The 22472-nt window shown below is 40.5% G+C and overlaps 1 pseudogene; it reads right to left on the bottom strand.

Annotated features, from left to right (window-relative positions):
- Positions 1-11420: 11420 nt before the first annotated feature.
- On the bottom strand, positions 11421-11908 carry LOC142441496 (pancreatic progenitor cell differentiation and proliferation factor pseudogene; annotated as a pseudogene).
- Positions 11909-22472: the final 10564 nt, after the last annotated feature.

Raw genomic sequence — 22472 nt, 5'->3', positions numbered from 1 at the left:
AGTGGTAGAGTTCAGAAGAGCTTCCAGACTAAGACAGACTAAGAAGAAAGCTCTGGCAATCTAATTCTGAAAATTAGCCAATGGAAATCCCATGACTGTCTAGGACTGAGTCCTTTAGAGGAACAAGACCAGTGATTTGCATATATAATTCCATAGAGAGAGATATTTCTACTTCAGGGAAAAGGCTCAGATAATTGTGTGACTTGTCCTCCCCAAATCAATTGCTCAAGGGACAGACTGAAGACTTTTGCTTCCTTAATTGATAGAGACTGGCATAACTAAAATCTGCTGATTAGGCAGCAGGCTAGACGTCTTTACTGGCTCCTGAAGCTGCAAGAGATGGTGAAATCAAACTATTTGCAGGCTTACATCCCCAGGAGCAGTGGTCAGGTGATAAAAAGCATATCAGCATAGAAAGATAAGGAGCTGTGCCGAATGCCCCAATGAACACACTGGATGGAGGCCACACCTTGAGGGAAACTCCAATTCTACTGACTGACTCCTAACATCAGCTCACAACATTGAAAACTATTACAGAGTGTCTGCCATGATTACACCGAGATCATAGCGTGGCTGAGTTGACAGACATCTACTGTCGTAGACTCATAGCAGAACATTCCAACCCAGCACTGGAAACTGCACCGCCCCCATTGGAAGGAGGGTTTCAATCCAGTTCATTCTGTTTGATCTCATTTTGAGAATTTGCATTTCCACGTCAGATATGCGGAATCAGAATCTATGTCCATGGAGTGGAATGCAAGTTTTCAGAAGCACATAGAATAGATAGAACCACTTCAAAGCCCCAGTTGGATGACACTGAAAATACACAGTGGCTGGAACAATGGACTTAAGCAGTCCAGTAATCATGCAGTTAGCATAGGACCAGGCAGTCTTTTGTTCTGTTGCACATCAAGGTTGGCCGCTTCATTGGCCAATTAAAAAGAGTAGGAAAAAATAAGAATCAAGAACCCAGCCTTTTGCTCCCTTCTCTTAGTCAAGATGTATTTTTGTTTAGAGTTTTGTACATTTCACAATTTTTATTTGAACAGTAATGTCTACTGTCCTGAAAAAAATGTTTTTAAGTAAAAGTGTTATTAAGTAGGCAAAATAGAAGCTACTATAAAATGTCACACCATTGACTTGAATATATCACACATTTATATATGGTTGGCTCCTAATTTACTTGCCTTGTGGAAGTAGGGGTCTTTCTCAATGGAGCAAATAATATTAGTCTATTATGAATGGACATTATTTACTTGTACTTTTAGAGTCTTAGATTAGTTGGGCTAATGAAGATAGTGTGTCAAATCCAAGTTAGTAATAAAGTTTATATAGTAAAATAAGAATATAAAAGTAAAAAATTAAAACCAGAAAAGACAAAGGCTATATGAATAGATTTACTCTATCAAATAATTAAAATACTATAAAGTCTTAAAAATTAATAGTGTGGTATTAGTGAATGAATAAACAAATAGACCAGTGATTATAGAGTCCAGCAATAATCTCACATACATATGGAAATTCAGGAGGTTATAAAGGGAACAACTCAAATCAGTGGGGCAAAGATAGACCTTTAAAATAAATGGTCCTGGGATAACCGATGAGCTTTGAGAAAAAGGACAAAATTAGACCTGCAAGTTATACCGCGCTGGGTTACCATTTGATCAGATAACTAAAAGAAAGTAAATAAACCACATATAACAGTGTAGACATAGTACTCTGCAGAACCAAGGATGGAGAGATTTTGTCTTTATACTTTGGCCATGTCAGGAGAGACCAGTCCCTGGAGAAGGATATCAGCTTGATAAAGCGGAGGGGCAGGAAAAGAGAGAAAGGCCCTCGACAAGATGGATTGACACAATGGCTATCGCAATGGGTTAAGGCATAGAAACAATTGTGAGCATAGTGTAGAACCAGGTAACGTTTCATTCTGTTGTGCATAGGGTCACTATGAGTTGGAAGTGGCTCAGTAGCACCTAAAAACAGCATACCATATATACTCGAGTATAAGCTGATCTGAATATAAGCTGAGGCACCTAACATTACAACAAAACTGCATTAAAAATGTGCTGAAAAACTTGGTTTATGCATGAGTGTATATGGTATATATATAAACTAGAAGTGATCACAGTGAATTCCTTTTAAACTCCTTGAAGCTAAAGTGTTATAACTAGACCTCACAATCTACGGGCAATACATGAAAAGTTTGATGAGTTAAAAAAAAAAGGAAACTATTTGAAAGACAAGGACAATCAGTAAAGTCAAAGACAACTGAAAACGGAAGAAAAACTTTACAGCGTATGTGACAAATGTACAATACCCTGAATATATAACATTCTCAATAATGGAGGGACAGAAGACCAAACGTATCATAGGAAAATATATTTTTAAGATTTCACAAAAACTGATATGAAATTCCCTCAAATATATCGCAATATACTCAAGCTCAATCATAATCATAATCAAACACAAGTTTTTAAACTGTAAAATACTATCTTAGCTATCTAATTAGTTACAAGTTTCAATGGGTAAACAGCCAATATCTTGACAAGGGTGTAGGGAAACAGCCACTCTCATATATTGCTCATGAGAATGCAAATTGGTAGAACCTAGTTAGAATGAATTTTGGCAATGTGTATCTAACAAAGCTATATCTGCATTTATTGGTGACCTAGAAATTTATCCTTAAGATATACCTCTAGCTATATGAAAATACATATGCATTAGGTTATTCGGTGCTGCATTTGTAATTGCAAAATATTGGAAACAACATAAATGCCTGAAAGTGTGTCATAAGATTCATTGTCATTTGCACTGTTTTAAACACCTATGGCCATATAACCTAGTTTTATTTGGTGCTTAATTTTCTCATATGAATGGTGATACATTCGACAGCATTGGGAAGATGTATAATCAATTTTCTGTTCGTTCAGGCTGGTTTACCTCTAATCAATTTACTATGTATAAACTCACTATGCAAATTACTAAGTTAGGTATATTGGGAAAGACCACTATAGGGACTAACTTTTCTTAGTGTATATGGGATGCGTGTAAATGGAGCTCTAGCAGTGCAGTGGTCACCAGTTGGGAGCTATTCACAAGGTCAGAAGTTTTGAACTTGAAACCAGATAGTCCTTGGGAGAAAGAGAGACTTTCTGCTCTCATAAAGCTCTATAGTCTCCGAAACCTACAGGGCAGTTCTACCCTGTTCTATAAGTCTTTATGAGTTGGAATCAACTTGATGGCAGTGAGTTGAATGACAACATAGGAGATAGAATATGTGGATTCATAACATTAGTTCTTGCAGGAAAATAGAAGATATGTGAAAAGCAATATGTGATTATGGAACAATAATTAGAAATGGAGTTCTAATATTTTCACTGACAATTTTCCCAAATTATTTGAATAAGTCACTCAATGTCCCAAGTCCATTTACCATGGAAGTTTGTTCTTAGTAACCCTCTTTTTTTTGAAACCCTCACAGCTCCTCAGAGAAGCTTCATGACATCTGTGTGAAAGCCATAGGTGTGTGAAAAATTAGAAAACTAAGATGACATGGCTCTCCCCAAGGATAGGCCATGGTCTCGCTCCACTCTTGATTACACTCCCTGAGATTTCCCCTGTGACAACACTGCAGTGCTGGTAGGCCTCCGAGGAGTCCTGGAAAGGAGAATTTCAGTGGAAGATGCATTTCATTTACATGTAATGGAACATAAGCCATGTATTCACAATCAATTCTGTGCATAACAAGGTTATTGCTGCCCTCCTTGGTGTAGGAATGGATTCCAGATCATTTCCATCTCAACTCACTCCATCTCATGGTACAAACCGTGCAGTAACAGGGTCCTTTACAATATTGACAGCCTTACAGCTCTCAGCAATGAAAGCAACAGGATAAAAGGGCAAATCAAATATTGGAGTTTATACAGCCAATACCAATAAGCAACAGTTGTCAATGGACCCTAGTCAACAGGAAGGTTGCCACCTGTCAAGAATAGACGAAACATCCATCAGTATGTTCATGTGAAGATATACCACACACTTGACCCATGTATAAATTATCAAGGGGACATAGGGATGGAGGGTTCAGGTAGAAAGAAAATGTTGTGAAAAAGATGATAACAACATATGTACAGATGTGTTTGACACCATGGACATATGTATAGATTGTGATAAGAGCTGTAAGAACATCCAATTTAAAAAAAGATGTGGAAGAATTATAACAAGAACTTCAATTGGAAATTGATAAAACATGCATTCGAGGTTCACTGATAATTATTAGTGATTGGAATGCAAAAGTTGTAAACAAAGAAGAAGAAACCATAGTTGGAAAATATAGATTTGGTGATAGAAATGAAGCTGGAGGTTACATGAAAGAATCCTGCAGGAACAAAAGCTTGTTTATGGAAAATACCTTTTTTGAACAACACAAAAAGTGACTGTACCCATGGATTTTCCAGATGAAATACGAAAAATCAAACTGACTACCTCTGTTGGAAAGGAATCTGAAGAAGCACAATGTCAATAGCTGAAACCAGGCTATGGCCTCACTTGAAACACAAACAGACTACCAATTGTTCATAGATAAGTTAAGGATAAAGCTGAAGAAAAACTTAAAAAGTTCAGAAGACCCAAAATATGACCTTGAGTCTATCCCACATGAATTTAGAGAACATCTCAAGACAAGATTTAATGCACAAGTGCCGCAAGGTCTGATGAGGTGTGGCAAGACATCAAGAACATCATTCATGAAGAAAGCAAAAACTGTCATTAAAAAAAACAGGAAATAAAGAAAAGATAAAAGTGGATATCAGAAGAGACTCTGCAACTTATACTTAATCGTAGAATAACCAAAGGAAATAGAAAGAATGATGACATCAAAGAAGTGAATAAAAAATTTCAAAGGACAGCTCAAGAAAACTAAAGCAAATATTGAAATGTAGTAAAACCTAGAATTAAAAAACCAAAAGGGAAGAAGATGTTAATCGTATCTTAAACTGAAAGAACTTCAGGACAAATTCAGTTCTCAAGTTGCAATCTTGAAAGATTACATAGTCAAAATATGGAACAATGCAGGAATCATCAATAAAACACATAAAGGATTAAGAGTCAAGCCACTGGATGCATAAATTCCCAGGACAAGGACTGGCAGGGGTCAGACCCAACCCAGGGATGCATACCAACTAATAAAAAGGGGAAAAGAGCATTAAAAGAATAAAGAGGACGTGGACAGTGGAGGAAGAGGGCACTAACCCATCCATGGGTAGGGTATTGTTTATGTCTGCACAGGAAAAGCAGAGAGGCAGCAGACCTCAACCTTGTGTGCCAAACCTTGAGGGCAACGCATCAGCATGAAGCAGCAAACTAACAGAAAGGTCTGCAGGGCCGGCCCCAATCCCAGCTACATGACTTCCTCCTCAGAAGAGTGCACTGCAAAGGACACTGAAGCTATAGTCCCTGGAGAGTGGCAGGTCTGTCGAGACCCACACAGGAGCAAACTAAGATGGAGATGCAGAAGGAAAGGGAGAGGCAGAAGGAGAAAGAGAAGTGAAGGGAGAGGGAGAGGGAGAGAGAGAGGGAGAGGGAGAGGGAGTGCTGCATCTTGGCCCACCAAGCCTCTGGGATGGCATTCCTGTTCAGAGCAGCCAATGCACAGAGAATACCATAGGGCGGATCCCACCACCAGACATGGCACCCCCCTTACTTACCCACTGCACTATAGGGGACATCACTGAAGACACAGTGAGAGAATTGTGCCTGGTCTGTGCGCGCGCGCGCGCACACACACACACACACACACACACACACACACACACACACACACACATACACACCGGGGCAAAACATGAAGGGAGTGCAACGGAGCATCAAGGGGAACAAACAATGAAGTCCCAAAGGAAACCTGAAACTCGAGTTTGGAATCGGTGGGCAGGGCTTTTTAGACCTGATTGGAAAACATTCATAAGTGTCAGCAGACAGACCTAGCACTATTTATAGTTTTGTTTTGTTTGGGTTTTTTTTTCCTTTCTCGTGTCTATCTATATAAGATAGACAGTATAAACATACCTGAGGAGAAAACAACAAGGCCAAGAGTTCTGGAGGGACATGGGAGTGTAGGAGGTGGGGGAAACGGCGAGGAAAGGCAACAAACCCAGGGACAAGAGATTTTAAATCGATGGAGAGGCGTTTGGAGAATGCCTGATGGGGTTTGATCAAGTGCAATGTAGCTAAAAGCCTCACCTTTATTGTCTCTTGCTTTTTGATCATCAGACCAGTGTGCAGCTGCCTTGCTTGTTCTGTGCCTCAATTTGCAAGCTACACTACCTGTGGAACACCTAACCTGTGGACTGTGTCACTATAGTTTGAGATTCCTTCAAGACCTGCTTGCCACACTATTGGAGTATACATCACTTGAGCTGGGGACTGTTGGACCCTGTCATCTGGCTGACTGTTGGTGATCTGCTTTGTTGTTGGCTTCCTGTGGCCGGAGAGCCTGAATTGCTCTACAGAGGACTACCCAGCAGCACTCAACATATGAAGGACTTCCAGTGTATTAGCTGTCTCATGAAAGTGAGTTGTACTGAGCCGTTTGTACTGCTTTATCGATTAACTGTTTATCTCTTGCTATCTATCTATATAAATATATATAATCAATTGTGTCCTGCTTTTGTTTCTCTAGAGAATCCTGTCTAACATAGGAGGAAATTAAAGGAAATAGAGGAAAGATCTAGGAGGTAAAAGGCATTCATAGAGGTATAAATATAGACATGTACATATGTAAATATATTAATATATAATGATAGGGATTTAGGTTTATGTACATATATTTAAATGTTAAGTATGAAGGGAGCAGGTGGATATTGGGCCTCTACTCAAATACTCTTTCAACACAAGAACACTTTGTTCTAATAACCTGCCATTCTGTGATATTCACCTTCCAGACACGATTGCTGAAGATGAAATGGGTGCATAAGCAAATGTAGTAAAGAAAGCTGGTGGTGCCTGGCTATCAAATGATACAGCATCTGGGGTCTTAAAGGCTTGAAGATAAACAAGTAGTCATCTAGCACAGAAACAAAAAGTCCATATGTAAGAAGTATACCAGTCTATGTGATCATGAGGTGTCGATGGGATCAGGTAGCAGACATCAGAAGACCCAAAACAAATAATTAAACAAAACAAATTTATGTGAATGAGAAGGGTTGCAGTAGAGACCCAAAGTCCATCTGTAGACAGTTAGACATCCCCTCATGGAAGGGTCACATGGAAGGAACGAGTCAGTCAGGCTGCACTGTAGCACTGAAGAAACACACAACATTCCTCCTTAATGCTTGCCACCGCCCAACACAATATCATGACTCCAGCTCTAGCTTACAAATTCAGCTAGACCAGAGCATGTACACTAGTACAGATAAGAGCTTTAAACACACGGAATCCAGGACAGGCAAACCCCTCAGAAATTGCAATAGGAGTAGTTATACCATGAGGGTAGGGGGAAGGTGGGGGGAGAAGAGGAAGTGATGCATAACCCCCTTCCCCCAGGGGAACAAACAACAGAAACATGGGTGAAGGAAGACAGCAGATAGTGTAAGATATGAAAACAATATTTTCTAATTTATCAAGGTTTTACAAGGGCAAGAGGGTGATGAAGGGAAGGAAAAATGAGGAGCTGATAAAAAGGGCTCAAGCAGAGAAAAAATGTTTTGAAAAAGATGATAGCAACATATGTACAAATGTGCTTGATATAATGGGCGCATGGATTGTTGTTGTTGTTGTTTTAATCATTTTATCCGGGGCTCATACAACTCTTATCACAATCCAAATCCCCAATAAAATTATTTATTACAAACTAAAAGAATATACAGAGGTACTATACTAAAAAGAATTAGTTGACATTTCAGCATTTCAGGAAGTAGAATATGAGGCAGAACCAGTGGTGCTGAAGGAAGAAATTCAAGCTGCACTGAAAGTGTTAGCAAAAAACAAGGCTCCAGGACTTGAATGAAGGTTAAATGAAATGTTTCAACAATCTGATAAAGCACTAGAAACACACTCATATGCCAGGAAATTTGGAAGACAAGTTATTTGACCATCTTACTGGAAGAAATCCATATTTGTGCCCATTCCAAAAAAAGGTGACCCCACAGAATGCTCAAATTGTAGAACAGTATCATTGATATCACATAAAAGTAAAAATTTGCTGAAGATCATCCAACAACATTTGAAGCAGTACATTTACAGGGAGCTGTCATAAGTTCAGGCCAGATTCAGAAGAGGACATCCTTGCTAATGTCAGATGGATCTTGGCTGAAGGCTGAGAATACCAAGAAAACATCTACTTCAGTTTTATTGACTCGTCATGCCAAGGCACTCAAAGGTGTGGATCATAAAACAAAACAAAAAAACCTATGGGTAACCTCAGAAGAAGGGGAATTCCAGAACATTTCATTGTGCACCTGCAGAACTTATACATGGATCAAGAGGCAGTGGTGCACATAGAACAAGGGGATGCTGCATGAATTAACATCAGGAAAAGGGGAACATTAGGGTTATATATCCTTTCACCATACTTAGTCAACCTCTATGCTCATCAAATAATCAGAGATGCTTGTTTATATAAAGAAGAATATGGCATCAGGATGGGAGGAAGTCTCAATCACCTGTGAAATGCAGATGAAACAACCTGGCTTGAAAGTAAAGAAGACTTGAAGCACTGGCTAATGAAGATCAACGATTTAGCCTTCAGTGTGGATTACAACTTAATGTAAAGAAAATCAAAATCCTCAAAACTGGACCAGTAGGTAACACTCTGAGAAATAGAGAAAAAGTTGAGGTTGTCGAGGATTTTATCTTGCTTGGATGAATAATGAATACACATGGAAGCAGCCATCAAAAGATCAAAAGATGCACTGTATTAGGTAAATCTTCTGCACAAAACTTCTCTAGAGTATGGCCAACCAAGGGTGTTACTTTGAGCACTAACGTGCACTTGACACAAACCAGGACATTGTCAACTGCCTTCTATGCATGTGAGTGTTGGAATTTGAGTAAATAAGACCAAAGAAGGATATTTGATGCCTTTGAATTGTAGTGCTGGAGAGGAATATTTAAAGCACCATGAACTGCTAAAAGGACAAAGTGATCAGTCTTGGAAGTGTGGTCAAAGTGTTCCTTACACGGAAGGACGGTGAGATTCCGTCTGATATGCTATGAGGATATTGTCAGTAGACCCCAGACCCTGGAGAAGGACATCATGTTTGATAAAGTAGAGGGGCAGTGAAGGAGAGCAAGGCCCTGCAGGAGAGGGATTGACACCATGGCTGCAACCACGGCTGAAGCACAGGAACAATTGTGAGGGTGGCCCACACCTGGGCAGTGTTTCATTCTGTTGTGCATTGTCTTGCTACTGGTCATAAGCGCCTACATGGCATCTAACAACATCAACAAAAACTCTTTTGTCTTGTTACACATTTCTAATAGACATTGTGCAAAAACTTGACCTTAGAAATAGTTTGTTTTTAAGTACTACACTGAAAATATATAACAGTACTACAAAGAGCCAAGGCATCAGAAGGAGAATTCAACAGAGTTATTGTTCTGATGAAGTCTGGCATATCCAGACAAACCAGTGAATGGAACAGGAACGAAAGATACAAAACAGCTGCAACACAGAAAACGGTGCTCCAGTGACAAAAATCAATATACGCATTTTTAGAGTAATTTGATTATACCGTTTGATGGTTCAATTCAATGTACTCACAACATTTAAGTGCATTGGAATTGCTTTGGTATAGGTCTGAATTTGATATTCCTTTTTTATTTTTACACTTATTGATCAAACCAAACCAAATGTTAGAGAGGTATGTGATGCAGTTAGGCAGTTCATTAAAAAAAATCCATTTAAGCATTTTTGTGTTGTGTGTGGTATTTGTCAACTTTTAAAATTTGAATAATATCACAATTTTTAAAATGTTTCCATTGTACAAAAGTTGTTTCTTTTGGTTTTGTTTTTAATTTCAAGGGGAACTGAATAATTTCTTCCCCCCCCCTCCTGAAAGGGGGTTTGGAGACACAGTGAGGGAGCTCTGGTGGCATAGTGTTTCCACATTGGGTGGGTAACCACAAGGTCAGAGAGGTGAAACCAGCAGCCACACCACAATGGAAAGACAAGGCTTTGCACGCCTGTAGAACGTTATACTCTCAGAACCCTAGAGGCGCAGTTCTTCCCTCTCCTATGGGGTAGGACTATAAGTTGGAATGAGGTCAATGGCAATGAGTTGGGTTTAGAGGCCAAGGTGGAGGAGCGAAATTTATTAATACGGCTCTTCTAGTTATGTCTCTGTCACTCCCACCGAATGATTTGATGGGACTAAGCGAATAAGGGCGACACTAATAGAGGGGATGGATCGGTTTTAATTGTCACTGCCTGGGCTATAAGGAGGAGTCATCTCAGAAAACATGAGAAAGAAATTCCAGGACCATTGGAAAAAGAAGTGTCAGTGCAGCATATTGGATATCTTGTGTGAAGTGTCAGAGGCTGAGACCAGAGGCACCAGAGACCGAAGCAAGCAGACCATGATACTTGTGTATCTGGGAAGCACTGAGGCACAGCACTGAGACCACAAGATTACGAGCTTAAACAGTGGGATGGCTTCAGAGGATTGGAACTAGACTTGGCTGCTGGCTGAGGAGAGGGGTTCCTGTGGGCCAATGACTGTACCATAACCGCTTCCTAATCCTGGCTTGTGTTGACCTATTACCTCTCCTAATAAACTCCCTTAACTGTGAGTGCTGATTTTGAATTCTGAGTACCCACTGCAAGAAATGATCTAGGCCAGCAGAGAAGCAGAGTGACGTGGGGTCAGAATAGTTAAAGATAGAGACTGGGCATTCGGATCCATGCCTTGCGGTAATAGGGAAACCAGAGGTCAGATCACAGTCCCCGCCCAAACTGTTCATTGAAGTCAAATAAGTTTCAGAAGCTGTGACACAATGAAACCTACAGTATAGGGTCACTGTGAGGTTGCCATGATTTGGTGCAAGGACCCCCTTAGCACAGTTCTATCAAATAAAGGATCTCAGCAGCTCCCACGTCTCCGTGTTAGGCACAAGGAGCCAGCAGAGTGTCTGGCACTGAGCATGAGTGGAAGGTTCATCTTCTTCTTTTGCTTATTTAACTGCTTTAAATTAATAAATGCTAGCTCTATGTTTTGCCTTAGAAATTTTCTTCTATGTTGTTACAATGCTAAGCTTTGTTTTCAAATCTTGAAATGTGCTTCCATTGCCCCCAATTCAGTGTCCACCTACATTCTCCCTTTCCTGGATTATTGGGGCTATCTTTGTTTTTTTTTTTTTGTTGTTGTTTCTTTTTAGTGGTTTTGTGTTTACTCCCACACGGTGCTCGTGCTCGGCGAGGGCTGCGGGTGTTGTGATCGATAGTACAGAGGGGGTTCTCTCAGCTTCTTTTGGATGTTTTGTTTTTTCTATAAAAAGAACCTGGCACTTCTCCGACTGTAGCCTGCCTAGTCTATGGGGTGGGCAGGAGGGGCCCTGCTGGTGGTGCTGCTGGCTGATCAAGAGGGGCCTGGTGCTGGGGAGGCTGGGCTGCTAGGGGGCTTCCCCATGGCATCCTTTGCCAGGTCACAGGCCTGCGGGGGTCCTGGGTGCTCTGGAGACTCCAACACCGGGGCCATGAATGGAGCAACAGCCTTCCCGAAGAAGAAGCTGGCCCACCAATGGCCAGGGTCAGCCTTGGGAAGTCCCGGGGGGTGGGGGATGGCTTCCCCAGGGAACTCAGCACTTCCACTGGACCTGTTACTGGAAGTGGACCCCAGGCGACGCCGGTAGTAGTTGTGGGTGGCCACGAGCGAGCCGCTGGAGGGGATGGCCGCCATGCTCCCGCGGAAGGAGACCTCGGCGTGCGATCTCGGGTGGCGAGGCGCTGGGACGAGGGACTAAGCCACGGAACCCATTGGCGTCGGGGCTATCTTTGTAATCATCGCATTGTTCACTCCAGCTCTCCCAAATCTGCCTTTTCCTTCTCGCCTATCACTTGCTTTCCCCTCCACGTCATTCCCACTCTACTTGCTAACATCATCAGCTGCACTTTTTAATAGAAATGCCCTCTCGGAAAAGCTAATTGCTTAGGAGATTGCTGGTCCCTAAAGCCAATGGGAAACTTTTGGAATCTCCTGTTAGTTTCAAGACTAAAACCCTACCTCAATAAGAGAAAATTATTAAACTAAGCATGAGGATTTCAATAGTCTCCTCAAATTGATCCCAAAGATGCCACCTGCAAGGCCGCTGCTTCATTCAGCTTTAGCCACTTTCAATTAACTGAACAGCACAAAGCACTCCCAAGAGGTGGCGAGCAAACAAAATCCAAATTACAAACAAGTAGAGATATCTGAAGCAATTAAACTCTTGGTGGCTTAACTCCAGGGCACCCTGAAGTCTAGTTCAAGGCCAAGGACCCAACTGGAATAGTACTAACTATATGAGGGGACTTCAAAAGTTTATCAGAAATTCATATTATTTCTTGCTTCCATTTTTCCATAAACTTTTTGAAGCACCCCTCATATTTAATCAGTTCAAACCCATGAAACAGATAATTCCTGATAAAATCAAGCCATTTGGTTATAATACATAGTATAACCACACAGTGTGACATTACATTATTTATAAGAGAGAAAAATTACAAGTGGCCTGAATAATCTTATTCAGCATTTTCTACAGCCCAATTCCATAAGGCAACGTCCACCTCACCCCTTCACTTTGCACACATGACCTCATTTACTTCATAGAACACAATACTCTATAGTAAAATTGTGTGTTATAACTCCTCACGATCCCCTAGGCCAAGCAGCAATTTAATCGTGTGTGCCACCTGCAAACTAAGCACTTGCCATTTGTGTCATTTGGAAACTTAAAGAAAACCCAGCCAGTGGAGTGCAAAGGGGATTTAAAAAAGGGAAAGTGGAAGTTGGAAAAACTAAGCAGGGAATGAAGCAGTGAAGTGTATATGTGTGAGGACTTGAAGGACAAAAGATGTTCTTAATGAACAGTCTCCAGAGTGATGCCCCACGGCTATGCAAATCTGATGGTGGGGCCATGGAAGCATTTCAACAGTGTTTAGGTTCTGACTCAGCACTGGATGACACAGGAAACCCGTGCCACATTTCAGAGCAAGGGCCAGAGGCTAAATCCCAATTCTTCCATCACCCCCTTTTCCACTGTTATCATTAGGGTAACAGAACAAAAAATGAAGTTCTGAGACAGAAGAAGCTTATCTGTAACAGCAGCTTATCAGAGGCTAGCAGCAAACCTTGAAGTTAAAGCTAAAGGAATTCCCCAAAGAACTCACAAAGAAGCTCCTAGAGCTAATAGAAGATTTTGGCAAAGTTGCAGGGTACAAGGTCAACAGGGAAAAATGAGTTGGTATCTGTAGACTAGCAATGAGAAATCTAAAAGGGAAATGAGGATGACAATTCCATTTGCAGTAGCATCTGGAAGAAGGAAATAACTGGAAATAAATCTATCGAGGGACATGAAGATCACATATCATGAAAATCATAAAGCGCTGCTGAAAGAGATGGTTAAAAGATTTCAATCAATGAAACAATGTTCCGTGTTCCTGGATGAGGAGCCTCTCTATTATGGAGATGCCAATACTACCAAATGGATCTGTATATTCAATACAATCCCAATTAAAATTGCAATCATCTTTGAAAAAAATGGAAAAACCAATCTCCAGCTTTATGAGAAGAGGCCACAAAAACTGAAGCAAGGTTGAAAATGAATAAAGTAGAAGGAACCACAGTTTTTTATTTAAAAACATACACGATAACTATACTAATCCAAACGGCTTGAAACCGGTATAATAACATGTATATACAACCACAAAATAGAATGGAACATCCAGAAAAAGACACTCACCTTTACAGAGGTTTTGGCTTACTGAATTTTGACTAGGTTCCTAAGTCTATTTGATAAGGAAAGAATAATACCATGTTTCCCCCAAAGTAAGACACCCCTGAAAATAAGACCTACTTATAGTTTTGCCTCTCGCTGAAATATAAGGCACCCCCCAAAAAAATAAGACCTCCTCAAACATAAGGCTTCCCCATTAATAAGGCCCCTCAAAGCTACCGTCACTCTGGACACTGGACTGGAACAGCGATTGCCACCATGTAGCGCACTGTTGGCCGCAGTGCAGCCGGAGCAGACAGGAAGAGCGAGTAAATGTACCATAGATTGTCATACATGGAAACAATGGTAGTAACAAGAAATTCTTGATACTGTAGGATTCACAGTTTGTCTGGTTTTGCTGGTTTGTGATGACAACTACTACCGTACCGTATACAGGTAATACATTTCCTTTTTCTGTTGTTTAACAATAAATGTGTACCATATTCTTCTTCATGGAAAAATAAGATACCCCCTGAAAATAAGACCGAGTGCATCTTTAGGAGCAAAAATTAATATGACACTGTCTTATTTTCAGGGAAACAGGATATGTTTAGTAAACAGGATTTCTGCAATCAGCAAAATGAGCTAAGAACTATACCTGGCAAAATTCTCAAACACACCTACATGTGCAAACTAAAACTATTTTGAAAGTAAGCAAAGGCCATGATGTCAAGCCTGCCTTTCACTAATAGATCAGCTTAATCTAATAACAGGAGCATAAAGAACAAAAGACCCCAAAAAATGGAACCAAAATAATTTGCTTCATTAAAAACTTTACCACCCAAATGAAAAGACACAACTCTAATGACCAAGATACATACAAAAATTTTGAAAACTTAACAAAATGTCGAATAATCCAATCATAAACCAGGCAAAGAACTTGAATAAACATTTCGTCAAAGAGGATATTTAAAAGTACCTCAAACACATGAAAAGATGCTCAGTGTCAATAGCTATCAGAAAGATGTAAATCAAATTCACAATGACCTTATGAGGGCTGGAGGTACAGGGAATCCAGGACCAAGGGTGTGAGGGACGATGCTGGGAGAGTGGAGGGTGAGTGGGTTGGAAAGGGGGAACTGATTACAAGGATCCACATGTGACCTCTTCCCTGGGAGAGGGACAGCAGAGAAGGCGGGATGGGAGACTCCGGATAGGGCAAGATATGACAAAATAACGATGTATAAACTACAAAGGGCACATGAGGGAGGGGGGAAAGGGGAGGGAGGGAAAAAAAAAAGGACCTGATGCAAGAGGCTTAAGTGGAGAGCAAATGCCTTGAGAATGATTGGGGCAGGGAATGTATGGATGTGCTTTATACAATTGATGTATGTATATGTATGGATTGTGATAAGAGTTGTATGAGTCCCTAATAAAATGTAAAAAAAGAAAAGAGGAGAAAAAATGATTAGGGCAAAGACTGTACAGATGTGCTTTATACAATTGATGTATGTATATGTATGAACTGTGATAAGAATTGTATGAGCCCCAATAAATTGTTAAAAAAAATCACAATGAGATATTTTATTACTCCAAATAGGACAGCTAAACCCACTAATAATCCAGTCAGTTTGTGATACTGGATTGTCTTGCATATTACTGTGATACAAAAAGATATGCCATCAGAGTTTAAAGGACCAGCAGGGACATATATGATGAAGTAGTTTCAGTGGACGGTCCACAAATAACCAATAGAAAAAGTCATGGTAAACAGAGAAAGGGTTGAAGTGGTCGAAGGTTCTACTGGGCTCCACGGTCAATGCTAAAGGAAGCAGTAGTCAAGAAATGAAGCGGCATATTGCTTTGGGCACATCTGCTACCCAAGGCCTCTGTAAAGTATTGAGGACTATGGATAATACTTTGAGGAATAAGGTGTGCCTGACCCAAATCATTGTATTTTTAGTCACCTCACATACACAGGCAAGTGAAAATTGAACAATGCATAAGAATACCAAAGTAGTATGATACACAGTATTGGTGAAAAGGAGGAAGGCCCTTAAGAAAATGGCTAGGAGGCCATATCTGACCTCTCATTTCCCTCTTGCCACAAGGCAAAATTCAGACATGCCTCCACCCTCCATATATCTTTTCTTTTCCTCCTCCATATTCCCTTACCCTATTCTGACACTACCCATTCCTCCCATGACACTCCACATTACCATCATGGTACAGAACTCACAGAAAACAGTCACTCAATGTATGGGGATTAATTAGGAAAGTTACCAGGGGATCACAAGCCACTATCAGAAAACTTGAAGGATACAGTCATTGGTCCACAGCAACACCTCTCCTCAGACAGCAGTCAAGTCTCTCTCTAATCTTCAGCATCTCGGCCTCGGCACCTGTAGGCCATGATACCCATTGCCTCCGCATAGTCTCATCACTACTCCTCAGTTGGATCTCTTGGTCTCCTGGCCTTGGGCTCTTTTCCCAGTCTGGCTCCTTTGCTCTATGTTGTTCTCCTTGACATAACATCTGGTGCCTCTGGTCTTCACCTCTACCAGTTCAGACAGAGACTTAAAATGACATATCTTCTTCCTATAATGCTGGAATTGCTAAAAAGGATCATTTTGAAAGAGAGGTGTAGTTTTGTCTTTTATGAAACCATATCCCCAAGGAAACAAAAGATCATAAAGAGTCACAACCTCTATTTAAAGTGGAGGTTAAAAATACATCCTATATAATTCCTGAAACAGAGAGTTCCCTCTGAGATAGTTAAAGTTTATTGTGCCAACCTGGCTGATGTGGGGTTCATTGAAGGCTGGAGTGATTGAAGGGTGGGTCTCTTGCTTTCTGATGGTCAGACCAGGGTGCAGCTGCCTTGGGCAGTTCCCTGCTTCAGCTGGCAATGCTCACTTCCTGCAAGACATCCCTGAGGAGAAGCCACATGGACCTACCTCGATGCAGCCCTGAGTGCTGGAGAAGCTGTGTGGAGACCACTGCCAGTGCTCAGATGTTTACATGCTCACTGATTTGCCTATCTTCCTACAGTAAGCGTCATTGTGTGTGCTTTGTGTGATGGAGGAGGACTTTGTGGATTGGTGTCAGATATATGAGCAAATGTTGAACCTATGGGCTTGAGCAGCACTGGGTTGGGATGCTTTCTTAATGTGCACTTACCCTTTATATAACTCTCTCTTATAAATATGAGTTTCTATGGATTTGTTTCCATAGTTTACCCAGACTAACACACCCTCCAAAATAGAATTTTTAAAATGGGCTATAATAAAGGCAAGAATTTATCATACCTGAGAAAGGGATCATGGCTAGAAAGGCCATATTAATTGACTACATCTCACCCTTAAGAAGGTGGATTGACACAGTGGCTGCAACAAGGGGTTGAAATAGTACAACAGGTGTGAGGATGGCATATGACTGGGCAGTATTTCTCTGTTGCACATAGAATTATTTGAGGAAAAATCATCTTAAAGGCATCTAACAATATTGCAATGACAAATACATGTTAATTGAAAATCATGAATATTGCAAGGATGTGAGAATATTAGAATCCATGTTCATTATTAATGAGAATGTGAAATGGTACATTCCTTATTTGAGGAAACAGTGTGTCAGTTCCTCAAATGTCACCCTTAAGTATCCATCAAGAGATGGATGGAAAACCAAAATGTGGCATATACAGACAATAGGATACTACTCAGTCAGTAAGAGAAATTAGTACTTAAATCATGCTCTAGTCTGAATTAAATGCATATGAAATATGCAGGTGAAGATGATCATGCAACAGTGATTACAGAAGTACATTGAAAGAACTGACAGAGGTCCAGGCAGGATGCAAAATAAGACATGGAACAAGACAGACCATAGCTAATGTCAGATAGATCTTGGTTGAAAGAAGAGAATTAAAGGAAAGACATGTCCTTGAATTTTATTGACTATGCCAAGGCATTTAATTGTGTGGATCATAGCAAACTCTGGATAAGCAAAAGAAAAATGAAACCCCAGAACACTTCCTTGTGCTTATGCAGAACGTATGCATGGCTCAAGAGGCAATTGTACAAATAGAGCAAGGGGATACTACATGATTTGAAATCAAGAAAGGTGTACATCAGGGCTTCTTCTTCTTACCGTACTTACTCAATGTGTATGCTGGGCAAATAATCAGAGAGCTGGACGATATGAAGAAGAATGTGGCATCAGGATTGGAGCAAGACTTATTAACAACCTGCTATATTCTAATAACGCAACTTTGCTTGCTGAAACAGAGGAGAACTTTAAGCATTTGCCTATGAAGATCAAGCCTTGCAGCCTTTAGTATTAATTGTAAATCAATGTAAAGAAACTCTTCATAACTGGACCATAAGGTAACATCATGATAAATGCTGAAAAGTTTGAAGTTATCCAGAATCTTCTTGCTTAGACCCACAGCCAAAGTCCATGGCAACAGCAATCAAGAGATCAAAAGACACATTGCATTGGATAAATCTGCTGCAGAAGATTTTTGTAAAGTGCTGAAAAAGCAGTGATGTTACTTTGAGGACTAAGGTGCACCTGACATAAGCCATGGCATTTCCGATTGCTTCCTATGCATGCAGAAGTTGGACATTGATTAAGGAAGACAAGCCACAGTATTCTCTATTGCGTTATAGACTTGTGAAAGTTGGAACACCAGAGAAGAAACCATACATTTAAATGTGGTGATGGAGAAGAATATCGAAAGTACATGGACTGCTTAAAGGACAAACCAATCTATCTTACAAGAAGTAAGGCCAAGATAAACAAGCGGCCATCTAGCTCAGAAGCAACAAAGCCCACATGGAAGAAGCACACCAGCCTGTGTGATCATGAGGTGTCAAAGGGATCAGGTATAAGGAATCATCAAAGCAAACACATCTTACCAGAGTGAATGAGGGGGGCAGTGCAGAGTGGAGACCCAAAGCCCATTTGTCGGCTACTGGAGATCCCCTTGCAGAGGGGTCTAGGGGAGGAGAGAAGCCAGTCAAGTTGCAATAAAAAATACAACTTTCCTCTAGTTCCTAAATGCTTCCTCCCCAACCCCCAAATATCATGATCCGAATTCTACCTTGCAAGTCTGACTAGACCAGAGGATGTACACTAGTACAGATAGGAACTGGAAACACAGGGAATCCAGGTAAATGATCCCTTCAGGACCAGCAGTGTAAGTGGCAATACTGGGAAGGTAGAGGGAGGGTGGGTTGGGAAGAGGGAAGCGATTATAAGGATCTACATGTGACCGCCTCCCTGGGGGATGGACAACAGAAAAGTGGGTGAAGGGAGACACCGGACAGGGCAAGATATGACAAAATAATAATTTATAAATTATCAAGGGTTCATGAGGGAGGAGGGAGTGGGGAGGGAGGGGAAACAATGAGGACCTGATGCCAAGGGCTTAAGTGGAGAGCAAATGTTTTGAGAATGATGAAGGCAATGAATGTACAGATGTGCTTTACACCATTATTGGATGTATGGATTGTGATGAGTTGTATGAGCCCCTAGTAAAATGATTTTTAAAAAAGAAGAAGAAGAAGTAAGGCCGGAGTGCTCCTTAGAGGCAAGGATGGCAAGGCCTTGTCTTACATACTTTGGGCATCTTGTCAGGAGAGATCAGTCTCTGGAGACTTCATGCTTGGTAAAGTGAAGGGGTAGCAAAGAAGGCCCACCACTAAACGGTTGACACAGTGGCTGTAACAATGGGCGCAGGCACGAGAATAGGTCAGGAGCAGGCAATGTTTCATTCCGCTGTGCATAAAGCAGCTATCGGTCTGAGTCAACTTGATGCACCAAACAACCGCAGCAGCAAGAGTTGGGCTGAAAAAAATGTTGTTCTCATTAGGGTGCCATCAAGTTGGCTCAGGCTCCGCAATTCTAAGAACAGAATGAAACAAACTGTTGAGTCTTGTGCCGTCCCGACTGTTGTTGCCGAGTTTGAGACACCATTTCAGGCACTATTTTCATCCATCTCATTTGGAATCTTCTTTTTGACCTACCACCTTGACCAAGCAGCTACCTGTCCAAAGGAAAAAAAAAAGAATCTAAAGGAATTCTAGGCCCTGTGTCATATTTTCCATTTCCAAGGCTATCCTATGCCCTACCTAGACGCTTTCCCCTACCTTTTGCTCTTCATTCAATCAACCAAACAAGAAGGGCATATTGAAACTTCAGTGTGTCATGGGCTGATATGTCCTGGCAGTGTGGTGATTATGTATTGGTCTGTGATCTGCAAGATCAGCAGCTCAAAGCTGACAGCCATTTGGTGGGAGGAAAATAGGGGTTTCTACTCCCTTAAAGAATTACAGTCTCAGAACCCACCCCGCCCCCCATCAGTTCTACCTGGTCCTATATGATCACTATGAATCATCACTGACCCCATTAAAGTCCTTTGTAGTGTATAAAAGTGAAGGGTATCAATGAAACTTGTGCTAAACCTACATTTATTTCTTGACCAAACTTTCTAAGATGCACACAAAAGTCTAATATAGTCATCACATAATAGTCTTTTTCTCCAAAGATGGGAGAAACTGGTAGGTATTTTCAGGGATTTAAAGCACACATACAACCAGTAAGAATCTCTCCAGGCATCATAGCAGGGCTGCATCTTTAGTATGTTTTAACCTGGGAGTTGTACTACACTGTTATTCAGAATCTACAACAATGCATATCTCTATAGTAACCAAGCCCAAGCAAGCATTATAATATACAATTGTATTACATTAAATTGCTAAAAATATATATCTCTAGTAATTATCTTCTAAAACTTCATGTTGCATAACCATTGTGCTAAAAGCTGAAATAATGATTATGGGCATCCATTGTTTATTGAATAACCCTGGTTTGTGCAGATGATAGATGAGTGATTTGTCTCAAGAATGATTGTCTTTTTAAAACAAAATCAGAGCACTCTGACCTTAACTTTATACTGCTGGCCCTCTTATTTCACTATTCCTAATATGCATAAAATAGAAAACAGTAGACTTATATTGACATTCACAATAAAATAGAGATAATCATCCTCAACCTAGTTAATAGTTCCATTTTGAGAGTGGTACTAAGCAAAATGCAGCTTCTTAATGAAGGAATAATATGCATCTTTGGCCTTGTGATTACATGCAAGCGAAGTTTCATTCAAAATGGATTTTTAATACTGGGAGGAAATGCTCACAGATGGATCAATTGGATGATATATTTTCATCTTTCCTCTTTAATTCTGACAACTATCCCTCCGATGAGTGTGAACCTATAAATAAACACTCCTGCAAATTCAGTTTTTCTAGAGGTGGAACTTTGTGATAGCCAGTCTTAGCATTTAGATCTCATTAAATTATTATGTCAGATAATTGGCGCTCCAACTATGAAGTTCAAGAGACTGTCAAGTGGAAACTAGACATCTAAAGAATGCGTGTGCCCTTCAGCCATAGGAATATAGACATAAAGACATAAAAGGTCAGTCTTTTTCAAAAGCTGAATCCAAATCAAAAGAAGTTCTTTCTTAGAGAGAATTCAAAAAGCATTTCTGACATTGATTGAGTTCATGTGGATAGCCCACTTTTACCTTGCCCCCAAATTCCTCGCTTTGTGGACAAAATAGCAGACAACTCCTGCTGAATGCTGGGTATGTGGTTCATAAATAATCCTGACATTAGAAAACTGCGCTGAGATCAGTGTCTTTGCAAGAACAATCTTCATTTAAGCACATTTCAGGAAGATCTTAGTCATCTGGGCACAGCAAGGAAAGATGCACATTCTTTATCTCCCGTGTTTCTGGGAAATGGTTTGAATCAGTATTGCCTGTTTTAGCAACATCATTAGAAATGGACAGACATTTATCAACCTGTCTACAAAGTTACATATAATAACTGGCCCACTGTATATCGGGGAAAGTCGTTTTCTAAAGCTTCTGTACAGAGGGATGGTATTGGAAATATTTTTTAAAGTGTGGCGATCATGGTGGTGATGGCGATATGGATGTGGGGTGTTCTGTGTGTGATAACATTCTGAGGTTACTTTATTCCCCCCGTCATAATTCTCAGGTCAGTCTGCTCCTCCTATGTCTATATTTAGTGTGGATTAGTCAGCCGTCCCAGCAAAGAATTGTTTGGAGCTTGAAGAATTGTCTCTCGGTTCCAGTGGTGATGGATGTTAAAATTATTGTTTTTGTCTGAGTTCAACTCCATATAGAAATTTCCTCATAAGATCCTCTGCTCTAGATTGAAGGCATTCATGAATTCTGTCTTAATAGTGGCCCTTCACATCAATCAGCCCCTCTTTTTCTCTCCTGGATACAAAACTCTAAATTTCGCACCTTTAAAATCGCCTTTAAGCAGTCTTCATGGCCGTGCCCACTAGTGAAGAAAGAGCTATCTAGTAAGACTATGTAAGGCATATCTATACCTGTATTAATCATCTTTCTTCTGAAATTTCCTTTGCTTAATTTCTCTCAAGTAGCTTCCTTTTAGTTTCCCTTCTTCTAATAATAGTTTTTCTTTTTAATAGTCCTTAATTTTTTCCGAAGGCACCCTGATAGCCCA

The sequence above is a fragment of the Tenrec ecaudatus genome, chromosome 2 (genome assembly GCF_050624435.1).
Source record: "Tenrec ecaudatus isolate mTenEca1 chromosome 2, mTenEca1.hap1, whole genome shotgun sequence".
Lineage (NCBI taxonomy): Eukaryota > Metazoa > Chordata > Mammalia > Afrosoricida > Tenrecidae > Tenrec > Tenrec ecaudatus.
Note: the sequence above shows the minus strand (reverse complement) of the source record. Positions and strands in the feature narration are given on the sequence as shown.